We start from the raw sequence: 17,220 nt of genomic DNA on the forward strand, positions 1-17,220 counted from the left end.
AAAACAGAAAAACTTTTTTTTTTTTTTTTTTTTACAGTAACTTGCACTGTTAATAAGTGTATTCCTGGTAAATGATTTTGAAGGTGACTACAGTCCAGGAGTGCCAGTTATTCTGAAATGTTCGTGCTTTAACAATGCATCTTAGGTCCCCTAATTTCCTTTGAGTAGTGCAGCTCAGCTTGAAGGACAAAAGATCCAGATGTTCTCTCCTAGTTCCTTCTAACTCTAGTTCTGGGGCCAGAAGAGAGGCTGGGACTTCATTCCATGCCCTCAGCTCACCCTGTTCAGTCTTACTCGCAGTGGGTGGCATGACACTTAATCTACATTCTAAAAACTCGAGAGAAAACCATCAGTTGCAAAACTCACCAAGAACAGAATGAGTCAGAAGAGGAGTCATCTTTTGTTTAAATAATCAATTTATCTATGTGGTATATATTTAAAGACTTGAACCTGTTTTCATATAATTTCCCTCATGTGTTAATAGCTTAGAGATCACTCTCTAAAAAGGGAACCAAGTGCCAATTTTAATCTTTAAAATAAATTGAAGCTTTTATGTCTGTCCTTTTATTTGTTTCCTTAGGTATGACTGACAATATTAACATTTTTGGGGAGGAAATAGTTGCTATGTATCGACTAACTTAAAAATTTCAGCATTTCATGTATCACTATTTGTTTCTGTACTGAATGGCTGCAGTTTCTGCCCAAGACTTCCACAGATTTGGCCTGGAGAGGACAAACTGGCCTTAAGAATGACCTGAATGTGTTGACTGTGAGAAGCAATCATTTGGGTTTCATGGGTGGGGATGTGGCTAGGTTTTGTTGGGTGAGCTAAGACTGAGATAGGAAGCAAGAGTCTTAGGTAGATTTTTCTAAACAGGAGGAAATCCTATGGATATTTTATGCTATAAAAAGTTGGCTTGGAATTCAGATCTGTGTGATATAAACAGATTACTTAATAGTCTCATATTTTGCAATAGGGGAAAAGAGCAAACCCCACCTTATCCTTTGAGATAAGACCTTGGCTCTGCAAGGGCAGGTAACTCCCCAGTTGCCTTGGCAGCTCTGACTTCATGAGGAGGTGCCTCTTAATGTCAAGCCCCACCAGAGTCAAGAAACATGAAGTACAGAGAGACAAAGTGGGCTGAAACGTGTCTCCATTTGTGCGGCTGGTGCTCCTTAAAGCAATTGTGGTAGTTTTCCTCTTCCCTTCAGGACTGAGTCCCAGTAGGAACTATGCTCCCACCTGTCCAAGAGGGAGATGTCATGCCTATGTGTGGCAGTATAACAGAGAGAGAGGTGTTGCTAATGCATGACATTTTCAGGAGGGTTTTTAGATAAGTAGAAAAAGTAGGTACGTAAAAAAGTGGGACAGGATTTAAGACAGAGTAGATAGTAAATGTTAGTGAAAAGAAAGAATAAATCAATATATTGTCAAAAGAATAAATGGATATGTAGTATAAATGAAATAACATGCATATAGATTTACTTTATATACTTTCTTACATTTTTGTTTAAAATTTTTTTAGACATTTGTTTCTTAAGGATCCATCATCAAATGAGATAATTTAGTCTTTGTCTTATCCTTGATATACTTCTGTTTGGTTTTAATAGAGATCATTGTCATTTTTATATTGCTTACATATTTGTGTTGCTTATAAAAAGAAAACTTGAAAACACTTCTGCCTTATCGTCTTTTGTTGTTTCCTGTCTTTTGGAGAGACTAAGATGGTGGATGGTGGCCGTTGTCTTTTTGGAGGTGAGATAGAGCCTCAGCGTTTTACGCCATGAGATCATGACTGGGTCTGGTTTTCTCTGACCTCCTCATGTGGAGTGGGGGGTATGTCTTTGGAGGGAGGTTTTCTTTTACAAAGAAAGCAGGACTTGGAAGTCAATTACTAGTAATCACAATGGTCCGGAACAGAATTGTCCAGAAGGTGCGAATGAAAACCTATCAGATGGGATGGGTGGCCTTCCCAGCTGGGCTATTCTGAGTGCAGGACATGGGTGTCCGGTTGCATTTTGCTGGCCTCTCCTCCGTTACTCACTCTAGTTGCCCAGAAGCAGTGTGTACAGAGGAAACACTCAGGCAGCTCCTGCTGAAGGAAAAGCCTTCTTCACAGAAACAGTGCACACACTTTGGAAACCTTTAAAGAAACACAGTGCAGCATTTAAAGGTGTTGACCCTGGAGTAACAGCTTGTTTTTCCCAGAGCAGGTGGAGTGCTCACGGATCTTTTCCGCCAGGGTTCTTTCTCCTGTAGTCTCTGCCTTCTTGCCAGAAGCCCTACAGCCTGAGCTCTGTGCCCTGCAGCTGCCTAACATTTCTTGGGACATCAGGGATATTAAACATTTGCACATAGGTTCCTAACCCTTTAAGGAAATCTGATGAAATACTATTGGGTTTTTGAAATGAATCAGACACCACCCTTCCCAGAGTTTTCTAGTTGTAGAAAATTCCGTAGTCAATACTGTATGGGTGAAAGCTTTCATTCATGAAGTCACTTCTTGTCTTAAGTATCAACATTCTTTTGTGGCAATAAACCATAGTAAATTGAACTTGGTAGTTGGATTGTGTTGTTTAAGGATCTAGAAATTCTGAAATAATGCACTTGCAGTTACTTTTTCTGTTGAGTACCTTTTAAGAAGCTTCTTATCTGGTCTTCTTAGTGAGATACCTTGTTTTGTATTTACTTTTGGGGATATCTACCACGTATTCAGATGTTATTAAAGCCCAGTAGCTAAGCATCTGTTGGTAAGTAAAGGTTCAGAACTTACTCAGTGGCTCAGTCTTTGCAAAAGTGAAGGGAGCAATTTATAGCGTGGCCTTTGGAAACATGACACACCACATCACTCATAACTACCAAAACAATGCTGGAGTTACACCTGGCATTAGGAGCAGGAATGCTTTATATCATATCACTCTCTGTACTTTTGATATCTGATCCAGAGAGCCTCCCCAATAATTTTCAATAATTATTATCATTCTAAACATTTTAATTGGCCTAAATGTTTTTTTTTTTTTAAACTGGCATAATTGATTTCTTTCAGCATGTACTCTTCCCTCCTTCCCAGGATCACCTCCTGCTTCCTGTATTGGACAGGCCAGGCCTTGAATGGTCAGGCAACACTTCTCAAGGGCTGTTGTCTGGTCCTTTGGCTCATTCTGATTCCCTTATAAGCTCTGGGTAGAAGATCTAATTTTCACAGTTAGACTTCTCTGTTATACATTGCCCTTAATTTGTTCAGTCATCTCCTTTTCAAAAAAGAGGGTATTAAATTGTAATTGTATACACGGTAAAATACAAAGGCTGTGTAAAAAGGTTGTGTAAAAAAGGCTGCAACAATGTTCCTCCTGGAAAACAGGTTCAAATGTGAATTATTGTTCCATGAATAAGGAGGATACTCGAGTCTATGTATATTTAGATGTGTACATTTCCCCTGAAGCAGAGAAGAGAATAATCCTGCTCCCTGGCTGTTATGTAATTTAAGTGCCAATTAGAGGGGATTATGCAACAGTATAGAAATAATACTATGTAGTCTAGCCTGAGCTAAATATTTCTCCATTTTTGTCATCACAACATTCAGAATCATTGGGGGAATTGAAAATGGGTCTGTTAAGAGTGAGCAGCTTAAGAATAGAATAAAGAAAAATCAGCTGAGGTTTTCTTGTTGCTGGAGAGCTTGTTTGTGAGATTCTGTTTGGCTTTTGTTTCACTTTGTTTTCCTGGAGGATAGTGTTGAGGGAGCTGAGGTGTGAACTGTCAGGACGGGATCGTGGGCAGTTCTGCATGCTGTATCCCAGAGTGCTGATTGTCAGGTGGGATGAAAGATGAAGCAGGCGGGCGAGGATGGTGGAGGGACGGACACCCTCTGAGTCAGCAGCGTAGGTGACTGAAGTGATTCCTTTCTCTGGAGAGCTGCAAAGCCTTCAAATCTGGTTGTTTTTACTTTTCTATGGAGTTAGAGTCAGAAGGCAATGCTCCTAAGTGCAGTATCTTGTGTGCTGACCTTGCTTTATACTGTTAATTTTGAAAGGAGAAAGACTCTACTTGCATTCTGTTGAACTAATGTTTTATGGAATATTTTCTCGGTAGAATGCTTAATAACTGTTACCAGGCTAAAACTTCTGAAAATAAAAATGGGTTTTAAATTTGAGTAATGTTGTACAATAAATCAGTTTCAGAGGGCAATAATTATATATTTATAGATTGGTTAAGTCATCACTGGAGCCCTCAGTTGATTAGATTTTCAATGAGAAATTCTAACTGTACTGCAAAATAAAGAAGATGTCTTTGATGTAGAATGAAAGCTCATAATTGAATCCAGTGGATGCATGTGTTTGGCAAATTAGATCAGTATCTGATTGTTCAGATTTTCCCTTGCTTTCTTCAGGCTGTGCCATGGCTTAGAGAACAGGATGGCACAGGGGTCTCAGGAACTATTTCTATTCCTGGTGCGGCCTCTGTCCTTCTGGGCGAATCACTCTCTGGGGTCGTCATTTGCCTGTCTGCTCAGGCAGCTACTAGAGATGCATTGTAGGTTCTTAGCTAATTCCTGAGAAATACTTGTATATTTATAGGAAACCATTGATGAATTACTGTAACTTCTGAATTTCAGGGTTTTTTTGTATGAAGAAATAACATTTATATCCCCTTCATCTAGTTTTGGTATTAATATGAATTGAACAGAGACAGTTGGAATTCCTAGGAAGAATCCTGTAAATTTTAGATCTTATTTGCCTAGAATATAACCCTTGCACGTAATTTATCTTTATTTTCCAGTGGTGACTGGAATTGTAAAATACTTTTAGATAAAAGTGTAAATACTGATACCTGATCATCAACACATTGGTTGATTAGAACCATATTAAGTTTTTAAATTAACCCTAATATAACTGAGGAATAATACTTTTTCTCCCCTTTGAGTTTATCAAAGTGACTAGAATATTCGTAGGTGTTAGAGCTAATATATTACTTTCCCAGGCTTGCACATATCATTGAACATATTACAGTTAGGGCCACAGTTAGTGTTCAGCCAAACAAACAAGCTAGTCATTATTCATTCATAGGAAAATGGATACATATTGAAGATATACTCCTAAGTGAAATAAATAAGTCACACACATGTAAATACCGAATAGTTTCCCTGGTGTGAATAATCTGCAATAAAACATAAGATCCTAATAAGATTACTGTCATTTAGAAATGAGAAGAAAGGAGCTAAAGGTGTAGGGAAGGTGGGATGGGTAGGGGAAGGGTAATAAGGGAAAAGAAAAAAATGTGAGATAATGAAAAGATGAAAATAAAGTGTTTGTAAATGGGGAGGGGAGGAGGGGGTGAAGGGAGGGCAGGGGTAAGGGGAAAAAATGAGAACCAAGACTTGTCATGTAGAGGTACAAGATCCCAACAATGAATGTAACTGTACTGCATCCCTAAAATGTACCAATAAACTCAATTAAAGCTGAAAAAAAAACATGTACAGATACAAATTCTCAGTGATGAATGTGAACATAAAGTATACCTAAATGTACCAATAAACTTAATAAAATTTATTTTTAAATTGAAAAAAAAAATTCAGCCAGGCTGGTGGTATAGGCCTGTAAGCTCAGCACTTTAGGAAGCTGAGCCAGGAGGGTCATAATTTTGAGCTCAGTCTAGGAAATTCAGTGGTTTAGTGAGACCCCATTTCAAAAGAAACACATCAAAAGAGTTGGGGAAATGGCACCGTTTGGAGCCTTTGGGTCCAATCGCCAGTACCATAAAAGCAAGACAAGCTTCCTCTAAGTTGGCTGATGTAATAGCTTGGGCGTTAAATCCAGATCTGAAGGATGGATGGGAATCAGTATAGATGAAGAAGGAGGGAAGCATCCTAAGCAGGATGAAGAGAGGAGGGAGAGGGGGCCTACTTGAGAAACAGGGGAGTTCTCTGGCTGGATCATGTTGGCAGGGACAGCATGGCCTGCCACGGGTGGGACCCACCTAGTTTGTGGCCTTTCATGCTGTGCTAAAGATTTAGCTTTTTTTAAAAAAAAGTATAATAGAAATCCACTGTTTCTCGAGTTTTAAGCAGGGAAGTGACAACCCCAAGTTTGCATTTTAATAAACATTATTTGGCTGGAGAAAGTGTGTGCCCTGGAAGACAGTAATGAACAGTGGGGAGAGGGCCGCTGGACTTCAGCAGAGAGATAAATTTAGGTTGGAGAGAAGAAGTACGTTGAGACAGGAGGGTTAGTTTCCGAGCATTTCCAGGTGGACAGGTAGAAGGATGGATGAATGGAGAGGTGAATGAGGCCATTCTGAATTTCTGCTAGGAGCAGTTTGGAGGATCACATACCACATTGTTAGAAGAGGAACATTATAGGAGGAGTAGTGGGATGATAGCGGTCTAGCTTTTTAAATATGTTCAGTTTGAGGCATCTGTGAAAGATCTAAATCAAACTGTGTGCTAGTTAATGGGCTATATAAGCTGGAGATAAGAAGCTAGGACACAAGTGGAGATAGAACCCCTACACAGAACTGGCACCTGAGCCACAGGAATGGGCACCATTCCCAGCATAGGAGAGTAGGATGAGAAGAGGATGGGACTGACGTGTGAGCGCCAACATTAGGGACCAAGAAGCAGACACAGAAGCAGGTTTAAACACCAGGGAAAGATAAAACCTATGAAATGAGAAAAGAGAGCTTTCAGCAGGAGCCAGGATCAACAGTGCGACAGCTACAAGGGAGGCATGTAAGATATGAGGGGACAGTGCCGTGGCTTTGGCAGAAAGTCGGTATGATGGAGGCCTCTCTGAGCAATTTAGGGGCATGGTTAGGGGGGAATCAAATCAGCTGAAGAATGCCCAAGAGAAAATTACCATATGAAGAAGTTGGGAAGAAACTTTGAGATGCTGGTGTAAGCTTTTAGACTTTCCTTCTGTATGCTCTGCTATACTTGACCAGTTCAAATATTTGAAATTTTTTTAAAAATTGATTTTATTGGTGCATTTAATGTATACAATATAATAACATTCATTGTTGGAAATTTGTACCTTTACATAGTCAATCTTAGTTCTTATTTTTTCCCCATTCCCCTGCCCTGCCTTCAACCCCTCCTTCCCAATGTATAAAGACTTTGTTTCCATTATATTTCATTTTCTCACATTAATTCCATTCCCTTCTTTCCTTTCCCCTATCCCTGTCATATCCCCTTCCTCTTTGTTCCTTTTCTTCCTATTTCACATTATCTATTATACCTTTTAGTCCTTATTTACACTTTCAGTTTTTCACACTAAATATTCAGTATTTACTCACATGTGTCCTATTTATTTCACTTACGAGTATCACCTCAGTGTGCATCCATTTAGCTAAAATATCTCTAATTTCTTATTTTTTATGGCTGAGTAGTATTCCATTAAAAAAAAACCACTACATTTTCTTTATTCAGTCTCCCGTTGATGGGCAATTGGGCTACTTCCAAGTTTTAGCTATTACATACTGTTTTAGCTATGAATATGGGTGCACATATATTGCTGTGGTATGATTCTTTTAATTCTTTGGGGAACATACCCAGCAGGGGAATAGCTGGGTCAAATGGGAGTCCCAATTTTAGTTCTTTGAGGTATCACCATACTGATTTCCACAGCAGTTGCACCAGTCTACACTCCCACCAGCAGTGGAGCAGGGTTCCTCTTTCCCCAGAGCCCCGCCAACATTTGTTATTGGTTGATTTCATGACAGCAGCCATTCTTTCTGGGGTGAGGTAGAATCTTTGTGTGGTTTTCATTCACATCTCTTGAATGACCAGTGATGTTGAACATTTTTTTGTATGTTTATTTTCTGTTTCTGCTTCTTTGTCTGAGAAATGTCTGTTAATTTCAGATGCCCTTTTTTGGATTGGATTGGGTTTTTAAATTTGAAAGGTCTGATTTTTTAAGTTCTCTATATGTCCTAGATAATAGACCTTTCTCTGAGAAACAGCTGGTGTGGGCAGTCTCTTCATACTGTTGGTCATTTGTCTTGCTGTGCAGAAGCTTTTTAATAAGAACACATCCCGCTTGTTGATTGTTTGTACTAGCTCATGGTGACTGAGGTTTTGTTCATAAAATATTTTCTTACACCAATGTCTCCAAGAGTTCTAGTAAACCTCTCTTGTTAGCCTGTTTAGTGTTTCTGTTTTAATATTGAGATCTTTGATCCATTTTGATTTTAGTTTAGTGCATGGTGAGAGATATAGGTCTAGTTTTAATCTTTGGTAAGTTGAAAACCAGTTTTTTCAGCACCATTTATTAAAGAGGCTATCTTTCTTCCAGTGAGGGTGTTTGGCTCCTTTGTCAAAGATAAGGCGGCTGAGTATGTCAGGAGTTGTTTCTGCATCTTCTAATCTGTTCACTGGTTTTCAGGTCTGTTTCTTTGCCAGTACCATGCTGTTTTTATGACAGTGGCTTTGTAGTATAGTTTCAAGTTGGGGATTGTGCTACCCCCTACCTTCTCTTCATTGCCTAAAATTCATTGCCTTCTAGGTTTCTTCCTGTTTCAAATGAATGTTTGGATTTTTTTTTCTCAAGGTCTGTGAAGTATACTGCTGGGATTTCAGTTGGGATTGCATTGAATCTGTATAGCAGTTTTGGAAGTATGGCCAATTTCATTATGTTGATTCTTCTTACCTAGGAGCAAGAGATGTCTTTCCACTTTCTGATCTCCTCTTAAATCTCTTTTTTTAGAGTGTTGTTGTTTTCAGAGTAGAGGTCTTTGATTACTTTTGTTAGGTTGATTCCTAGGTATTTAAATTTTTTGGGTGCTATTTTGAAAGGAATTGATTGCCCATTTCTCTCTCAGTGAGTCTGTTTTTTGTGTACAGAAAAGCTACTGATCTTTGTGTGTTAACCTTGTATCCAGCTACTCTACTGAATTTGGTTATTAAGACTACAAGAGTTTTCATGGAGTTCTGGGGGGTCTTCTATATAGAGTATTATGTTATCTGCAAATAATGACAATCAAATATTTGAAATTATTGTAGAAGTTTTAGAAAGGGTCTTGGAGAAATCTAGCTCAGTATTCTGGCCCAAGAGGCAGATAGAAGAGCTATGCAGATGTTAAAGGGATTTGGTGCAGTTAGCACCATGGTGGTTGAAATAATCAGGGCCTGGTATTCACCAGGATTGTGCTCACTGACAAGTTTGCTCACCTGGAGGTCTGGCCCTTCTGGTGAGGAAAGGGTTTTACATAGGGAGGTAAGTGTAAAATAAAAGAAGCACTGGGGAGATCAGGAAGTGGGAAGAACAGAAAGGAGAGGAATGCAAGGTGTTGGGAGGACTTTTGAGAAGGTGAGGCACTCAACTGATGGCACTCACCCTCCAAGGTAATAAGTGGGAGGGCATATATCAAAGTCAGAATATCGTCCTGCTCTGGGGCAGCTCATGGAACTAAGGACTGTGAATTTAAACTTGTCATTCTGTGAGTATAAGACAAACATTTTTAGAGAGTTATGGAGTCTGTTTTTCCTTCCAGGTAATCACTATCTTGAAAGGACTAATTGTTGTTGTGTTATTTCTCTGGTTGACAGGGGGTGTGGGAAAGAAAGGCTTATGTTTCCAGGAGCACTGAGAGGAGTCCTTGCCTGAACCCATCATTGACTGGGTGTTTGGCTTTGTGGGCTCCCTGGAAAATAAAGAGAGTGAACCAGATTATGTTTATGGTCATTTTAACTCTGAAAGCATGGGCCTGTGCAGGTGTGTCAGGCATGTTTTGCTTTTCTGGGCACATGTGGAAAACCGCAGTCATGAGGTGAGGCTTCTGGAATTGGGATTAACTAGACTAATTGTAGCTTGAAGCAGTCCCCTTGGTTCTTGGTGATGGTGATAGCCCTGTGGCCCTACGTGCATCTCATACACTGTATAGGGAGTATGAGGGCAGGGAATCATGTGGATTAGCATTAGTTATTTTATATATAATTAGCAGTGAACAGATTAGCTGCATTGTGGATTATCTGTCTTTAGCAACCACTCTTCTTCCTGTTGCTCTGAGAGATGGACAGTAGGTTTGGAATTAGGGCATGAATGTGTATATTGTGTGTCTCTCTAGGATGCCTCTCTGGCTGCAGTTGCAAATCCAGTTATCAGTGACTTGGATTAGCCATTACCTTGTGTCTTCCGGTTCTGTGTCCCATTCAGTTGTGCCATTGGTGACCACAAGGGAAATAAATGGAAGCGGCCAGTTCTCTGTCTTTGGCTCACAGGTGGATTTTGTCTGGCTTCATATGTTCTGCACATTTAATTTCAGCAGCTCTCATGGGGTTCTGAAGTGTCCAGGTATGGGAGAGCTGCTGCTTCTTGTGGGTGGTTCCTCTCCCTCTTCACATTGCCATCCTAACGTGGCTCCTCCATCTGTGGGTACTGCCCTGCCCTGTTAGTGCAGTGAGGTTGCTGGACCTGGTTCCTGGGATTGGCTCTCCCTGTGTGAAGACCCCAGAGGGTACTGGGGTTGCCAGCATTTGTGTCTGGGCAGGGTGAGGAGCACTGAGGTCAGGAAAGGTGTGTGGATCGTTCAGCTCTGTGCCATTGCTGGGGCAGTGCACAGGGGCCGGGCTGGATGGTCTGGAGGGGCTCCCCTGCCCTGCTCGGGTGAACATGCTGGGATCAGGGGGTTTCCGAGTTGTTATAAGGCTCCAGGAGAATATGAATGAGAAAACTAGTGCACGTATTTTCCCCTTGGGAATGGAAGGGGTGGAACAGAACGGACATTTATGGAACACCTTTGTGTACCAGACACAGCAGGAAACTAATTCATGTCTTTATAAAAGCTGTATCTCATTCCCTATGTAGATGTAAATATATAGATATAGGTTTATTTTAAAACTTATAGATAGATATACAAGTTTTGCTAAAGTTAAAATTACTTTGGAGACTCAACTGTCTAGATTGTGAAGCATTTCAGGAACTATAGTTATTAGAGGGTAAGCTGATTTTCAGCTCTGTGTATTTGTTAAGGTAGGTTCTTATATCTTCTACATTTTGAGGATGAAATTCTTGTTTTTCTAGCTTACACATTTTCAAGTAATTTCTGAATATAATGAAATTGTATTTCTTTAAATATGTTCATTAATTCAGATTTCATATAATGTCCACTCATTTTGACTTCTCTATCAACCATTAATGGAGGGAACTGCAGAAACAGTTTTACTGTAAAGGTTCAGGGTTTTTAACTTTATCTGAAGACTGACTCGACCTCCTTTGTAAAAGTGAGCACTTGGAAGGCACACTTGATGTGAGTTTTTTGAGCAAAAGGACAGAAGTCTAGCTTCCCACCCCTGAGATATTTTCTCTGGAGCTGTTGGTTCTGCCTAGATATTGCTGCTATCATCATCATCATCATCAGCTCTTAAGTGCTACAGTGCTGTGTTCAATAAACACTAGGCAACAAGTTGAGACTTCTTATCAGCCTTGCTCAGAGGACCTCAGGTGGCCTTGAGCAATTCTGGGAGGCTTCCAGTGTGCTGAAGTTCCAGCAGCTTAGTAGGAAGGGAAGGAAGTACTGCATTTTAGTAAAGTGAAACAAAACAAAACACTTGTACTATTGATCTGCTTGCCTGCCTTGGTTCTGAGTGTAATTGGTAGCACTATATTAAAATAAGATACAGAAAGTATTCAAAATTATCTATAAATAAGTTATACATAACATGTAATTTTCTCAACATATTTATTATATTTTTCTATGCAAAAACTAGCCACTATCTACCATATGAAAATAGAAATCATTCCTTGTGCTGAGGAGTAATATGTGTTTAAAGTCCATACTTTATAAAGAGCTGCCTTATCCCCTGTTAAAATTATACCACGTTTTTCGAAGGGGGTTTTCTTTTCATAAGCTGCTATTTATGCCTCAGTAAATTAACAGTGTTATTTTGACTATATCTCATTATAGCTGCCCATGGACCCTTATGGGTTTTTAAGTAATAAACTAATCATTTATGTTTCATTAAATATTTAGGATTATATATACTGGCCCATTTCTTATAGAAAGTGCCACAAGTAGAATGTCCATGGTATGTGTATGTGCTATGATTATGTCTTATGCATATAGTTCTAATTTGGTGGTTTTTTTTTTTTTTGGTCTAAGAAGTAAAGTATGTGCAGCATCCTTCTATAATCCATCATTCATCCAGATGTCTGCCTCCTCTCCTTCATAATTAAGAAATGTAGTAAATATCTCCTAATTTTGCTTTCCCCGCATCTCACTTGGCAACAGCAACTATGTGTTCTAAGCATCTTGGCATAAAACCAGGTTACTCTAGATAAGCCAGGGAAGGAGGTATTTAACATATTTTGGGACTATTGTCGATCAGTTTGGAATAATATAAAGTGCTATGGGTTATGGAATCTTTGCTTTGAACTGGAGAGAACAGAAAGAATAGCAATGTAGATCGAAGTCAAATTTGTACCATCACTTGGTGTTTAGTGATGTACATGAAGGAGGGTGGGGTGGCTAGGGGTGGGAATGTTGATATCTGAGGAAATATTTTACCTGTCCTCTAGTGATCTTTTAGATAGCACATAACTTTGAATTCTTAAAGTATTTATGTACCACCTCCTTCCCAAAATGCCTAGTTTGAAATGAAAATGACAAGTCGGAAAATCGGAAGAGTGAGGTGAGTGTATACAATGCATTTCATGAGATCATATACCCATTGCCAGTTGGACCAGTATTTGTTTCTTTTCTGTTTAGTAGTCAACATGATGAAGGAAATATAACTAACCACAAGATGTTTAGTATAAATACAGACTGTATTACAAAAGACTGTCAGAGTGGTAATGAAACACAACTCTTTTTGCCAATGACACCTGAGAGACATTTCTCCTGTGGCTTTTATGAAGAGGACAGTGGGTTAGCTGGTGGTAACATCTTTGACTTCCCCAAACTTTAAGTCGTTGCTCTCATCTATATATTCAGTAAACACAGCAACATTTTTACCAGGAAGGAGCTAATATAGCCATCCTACACATATAGACATAGAGTATTAGCCATCAAGTCACCTATAAAATTAAAAAACTTTATTAGTCCCTGTTTGTTTGCAGTGCACAGTGATTACATTTCTTGTGCAGAGATGGTGCATGTACATAACGCATCTTCATTCTCTTTTCCATCCCCTCCCTCTTGCAACCCTCCTTGCTCCTTCCAACCCTCGGTCCCCTTCCCATTTAAAAAAACTGTTTCCACTTTTTTCTTTTCCTTTTTTTGGGGGGGCGGTACTGGGGTTTGAACTCAGGACCTTGCACTTGTGAGGCAGGTGTATTGTCACTGAGCTGAAATCCCCAGCCCCCCACTTTTTTCTTCAATTATTATTATATTATTTTTTTGAAAAGGATAAAAAAAAGTGAAGAAATCATCTTTCTGGCATGATGGTTTAATTCTTCTAAGTTCTAAATCATCATCAGCAGCAAAGTTGGTGTCTGTGTAAGCCAGCCTGGCTTGAATCCTGGCCACCAAGTTATTAAGTTTTAAGAGTTTTATGTTTGTCGGAGAACTCAGTTTGGCAACAATCAGAGGTATGCAGTTAGGTTAAGCGCCCTCCAGAATTGGGAGAACTGCACATGACAGCCTCACAGTTGTTCCTGCTTGTAACGAAGATGGGGCAGGTGAAGATGGGAAGAAATAACAAGCAAGAAGTGCTTGTTTTTGATGTTCAGAGGCAACCAGGAAAGCCGTATTTTCTTCCTACTACTAGCTGCAATGTGGACTGAAAGATACTCCCAAACCTTTACAGTATGTTGGGACCCACAGTGCCTGCCAGAGAGGCTATGTGGTAGGGTATTTATCTGAACACATGACATGGCAAGAATGCCAAATCAAGGATCACCCTTTCCCCACACACCTAAATGTATGGATTCCAGTAATCTTACTTTGTAGTTCACAGTAGCAAGAGTGTGGCATTTATTCTAATAGCATTTAAATCAATCACCTATTCCTTATTTATTATAGCTGTTTAAGAAAATTTTGCTGTTTCTTTTTTCATCATCTTTGGAAGCAGTTTTTGCTGGAATTTCTAGCAGAGATTTTTTTTTCTGAGCCTAAAAAAATTTCCCTTGTAATAAACAGATAACTATCCCTGAGTCTTTGAGCATCTTACTATTTTAAAGACTCACAGGGTTGGAAAGTTTGGCTGCCAAATCTATCTTTTTCTTTTTACGTGTAAAACAATACCACACCCTCAACATTTGTGGCTCCCCTAGGAATTTGCACTCACTTTCTAAGTTATAATTTAAACATAGCCATCAGTCTTTATGACATATCTCTGAGACAGGGAAAGATATTTTAATCAAAATAAATACTGACTTCCACCTACGATACTCTCATCCACAGTAACCTGTTTAACAGTAATGCTGATCTTATTGATCACAAAGAGGACATCCTGTGGGGGCAATGAGTATTTCTGTTATTTGACATATATGGCTTTTTAAATATTTGGTCATTACTTTGGGAAAGTGTGCCTGCCTCATTGTCATCCACCCAAATGAGGCCACCTTGGCCTCCTGCTGTACATAAAAGCAGAAGAGAAGAGCAGTTAAGTAACTGATAAAGCATTCAGCACTGTTCTGACCTGCAGCAGTCTTCTGTACCCCAGATCATTTCCTTCTCTAGCTGGACACAACACTGAAGAGGAAAACTTAGTTCCCGGTAAAGTGTGGAAGGAGAAGGAGGATGCCCTGGGTTGGAAGTGTTCAGCACAGTGCCACTGTTTCCCCTGGAAGTTGCTGGAAGGCAGGGTCTTCCTCAGGATATTGTTTGACCATGCTGGGGGAACCCCACAACAAAAATAGACAGCCATGTGAGAATTGGAGAACTATGTCTTGTCACCTCAGGCCATCACAGGGGTGGGAACAGAATGGCTGCAGGTGAGTGTGAAGGAACTTTTTGGATTGGTAAAAAGAAGTTGGATTATGGTAATAATTGTACAACTCTTCGTTGAATTATACTCTTAAAATGAGTGGATTTTCTGATTTGTAAATTATATCTCCATAAAGGCGATACAGATGCCGGAAAGGGGAATCCCATTTGCACTTGGTGCCTGGGTACATGGCACTCTGGAGAGCAGTGCCCTGTCTGCAACTTCTCTGCCTGGGAAGTGGCAGCAAGTAGGAGGAGAGCGCGGATGAGTCAGGGGCAGCTGATCTGCCACTGGGAGGGCACCTGTGCTCACAGAGTGAACCAAATGGCCCTGTTTGTGATGGTGACAAGTCACACTTGGTACCAAGAGCTAAGGCATTTGAAGGCTCACACAGTGAATCAAAGTTTTTCATTGTCAGAAATCTTACTTTGAAACCCTGTCAGCCCGTATCTGTTTTTCTTTCTTTCTTTCTTTTTTTTTTTTTGGTACCAGGGATTGAACTCAGGACCTTGTGCTCACAAGGTAGATGGTGGCACCACTGAGCTAAATACCTGGCCCCATATCTGTTTTTTAAATGACTTCATTGAAGATGAAGATTTGCATAACTATATGAAATCTTTGTATGTAATATCCACATGACTAATTACCTTTTCCTTATATTTCCCATTACTTTATATGGTGTAGAAAATATTTAATGACAAGTTTTAAATAAATTTTCCTACCTCTTAATTTGAGAGAGAGAGAGGGAGAGAGAGAATGAGCATGTTCTTTTAATCCCTGAAGAAAGGTGATGAACCTTTTCAGGGTTTGGTTTACTGAAGACATTGGTGGGTTGTGCTCACTTGTGAAGTTGAGACTTGAGATAAAGCTGCAGGACTCCCTCAGTATTAAGAGTGCAGGAAACAATTGACACTGTTTCCTAATTCACATTGTTTCTGAGGCATTTCCTACTTCCTAGTGTTATATAGCTTTCCCATGAGAACAGTTTGATTACAAATGGTTCGACATGATAAATTTCTCATTGGCACATGTTTTGTGGGGATAATATCACCATGCTTTCTAGTGGCAAGTTGTACATGTGTGCGTGTGTGTGTGTGTGTGAGTGTGTGTTGGGGTTGGGGAGTGCTGCTTCATGTAAAGGTACCTCCAGCTGTATTCCAAGTATCTGTGTTTCCTTTTGAACATTGGCTCATTCACAAAAGGTTCTCCCTTCCTTTATTGGAATTTCTTTCTTGAAGCTGCTTGTAATTCTTTTGATCCCTGCCAATTGAAGGGAACCCCTGTCTGCTTTCTGAGTGGCCCGAGGAGTGACTGTGCAGTAGCCCTCAGTGGTCTATGCTGGGGTAGTATTGCAAACGCATTAGGTTGAGGCCTGTGGTGTTACCGCATCTAGGACACATCTAGGAATGGGAAATGAAACCTGTATATGAGACCATCTAATGTAATTTGCAGGTCAAGAGAAGGTTCATATGTATTACTTCTAAAATGATGAGCCCCCATTCAAAAGTTACACTGTATGGAAAATGAAAGGAAAAGTATTCTAAGTTTAAAAAAATATGGAACTTTGCATTCCTGTTTTTGGGGTCTTACCAGATTTTGTAAAAATAATGTCACTTGTCAGTTTTGCAGCTCCTTCCCTCAAGAGAACTGAAAGTATTTCACAGTATTTTTTTCCTCATGCCCTTCTCTTCAAGGCAATTTTTGCTGGGCTGAGTTTATTTTTATCATTGCAACAACCAGTTTTTAGAAACTTTTAGAAATGAAAAAAGGAAAATGAGAATGGCACTGTAGCTGACATTCATTTTAACTGTTTCCTAGTGTGAGCATTTGAGTATTTCTAAAATCTCTCCAAGTATGTCTTATTTTTCTCAGTTTGTCCCAGTTCTACGTCTCTGTTCTGCTGAATGGGTAAAAAAAAAAGTTATACTGTAAAACCTCATCCTCAGCAGAATGACTTTTTAAACTTTGAGGGAGAGAGAGAGCTCTGTTTTTCCAGCCTCAACAGCACCTTTTCCAGCCCCCCTGTCAGCATAATGGTAGACTAGTGAAAGGTTAGAATGGAAAGGCCTCTGGGCTTCCCCAGTTTAAGCCTTTCTTGGATAATGATGAGGTTGAGGCCAGAGTGGTTATGAAACAAGCTGAAGGTTGTCAGGGTAATCGATAGAGGTTATCAAGTATTTCTGATTTCTAATTCAGTATCCTCTGGTTATAGTAAACAAAATTAGTCAACCTGACAGAACCACTGTGTACCCTCATAAAATTCTAATGCCAAGCAACATGTTGAATTATACTGTAGCTAAACAAATATTGAGAAGAAATTAAATTTTTTTGTTTTCGTTTTTTTTTTTTTTTTTTTTTT

The 17,220-nt window shown here is 39.6% G+C and overlaps 1 protein-coding gene across 4 annotated transcripts in view; it reads left to right on the forward strand.

Annotated features, from left to right (window-relative positions):
• Slc4a4 (solute carrier family 4 member 4) overlaps nt 1–17,220 on the forward strand; it is a 300,898-nt gene that overhangs the window by 7,107 nt on the left and 276,571 nt on the right. The window lies entirely within an intron of this gene.

The sequence above is a fragment of the Fukomys damarensis genome, unplaced genomic scaffold, assembly GCF_012274545.1.
Source record: "Fukomys damarensis isolate Sample0158 unplaced genomic scaffold, DMR_v1.0_HiC HiC_scaffold_35, whole genome shotgun sequence".
NCBI classification, from domain to species: domain Eukaryota; kingdom Metazoa; phylum Chordata; class Mammalia; order Rodentia; family Bathyergidae; genus Fukomys; species Fukomys damarensis.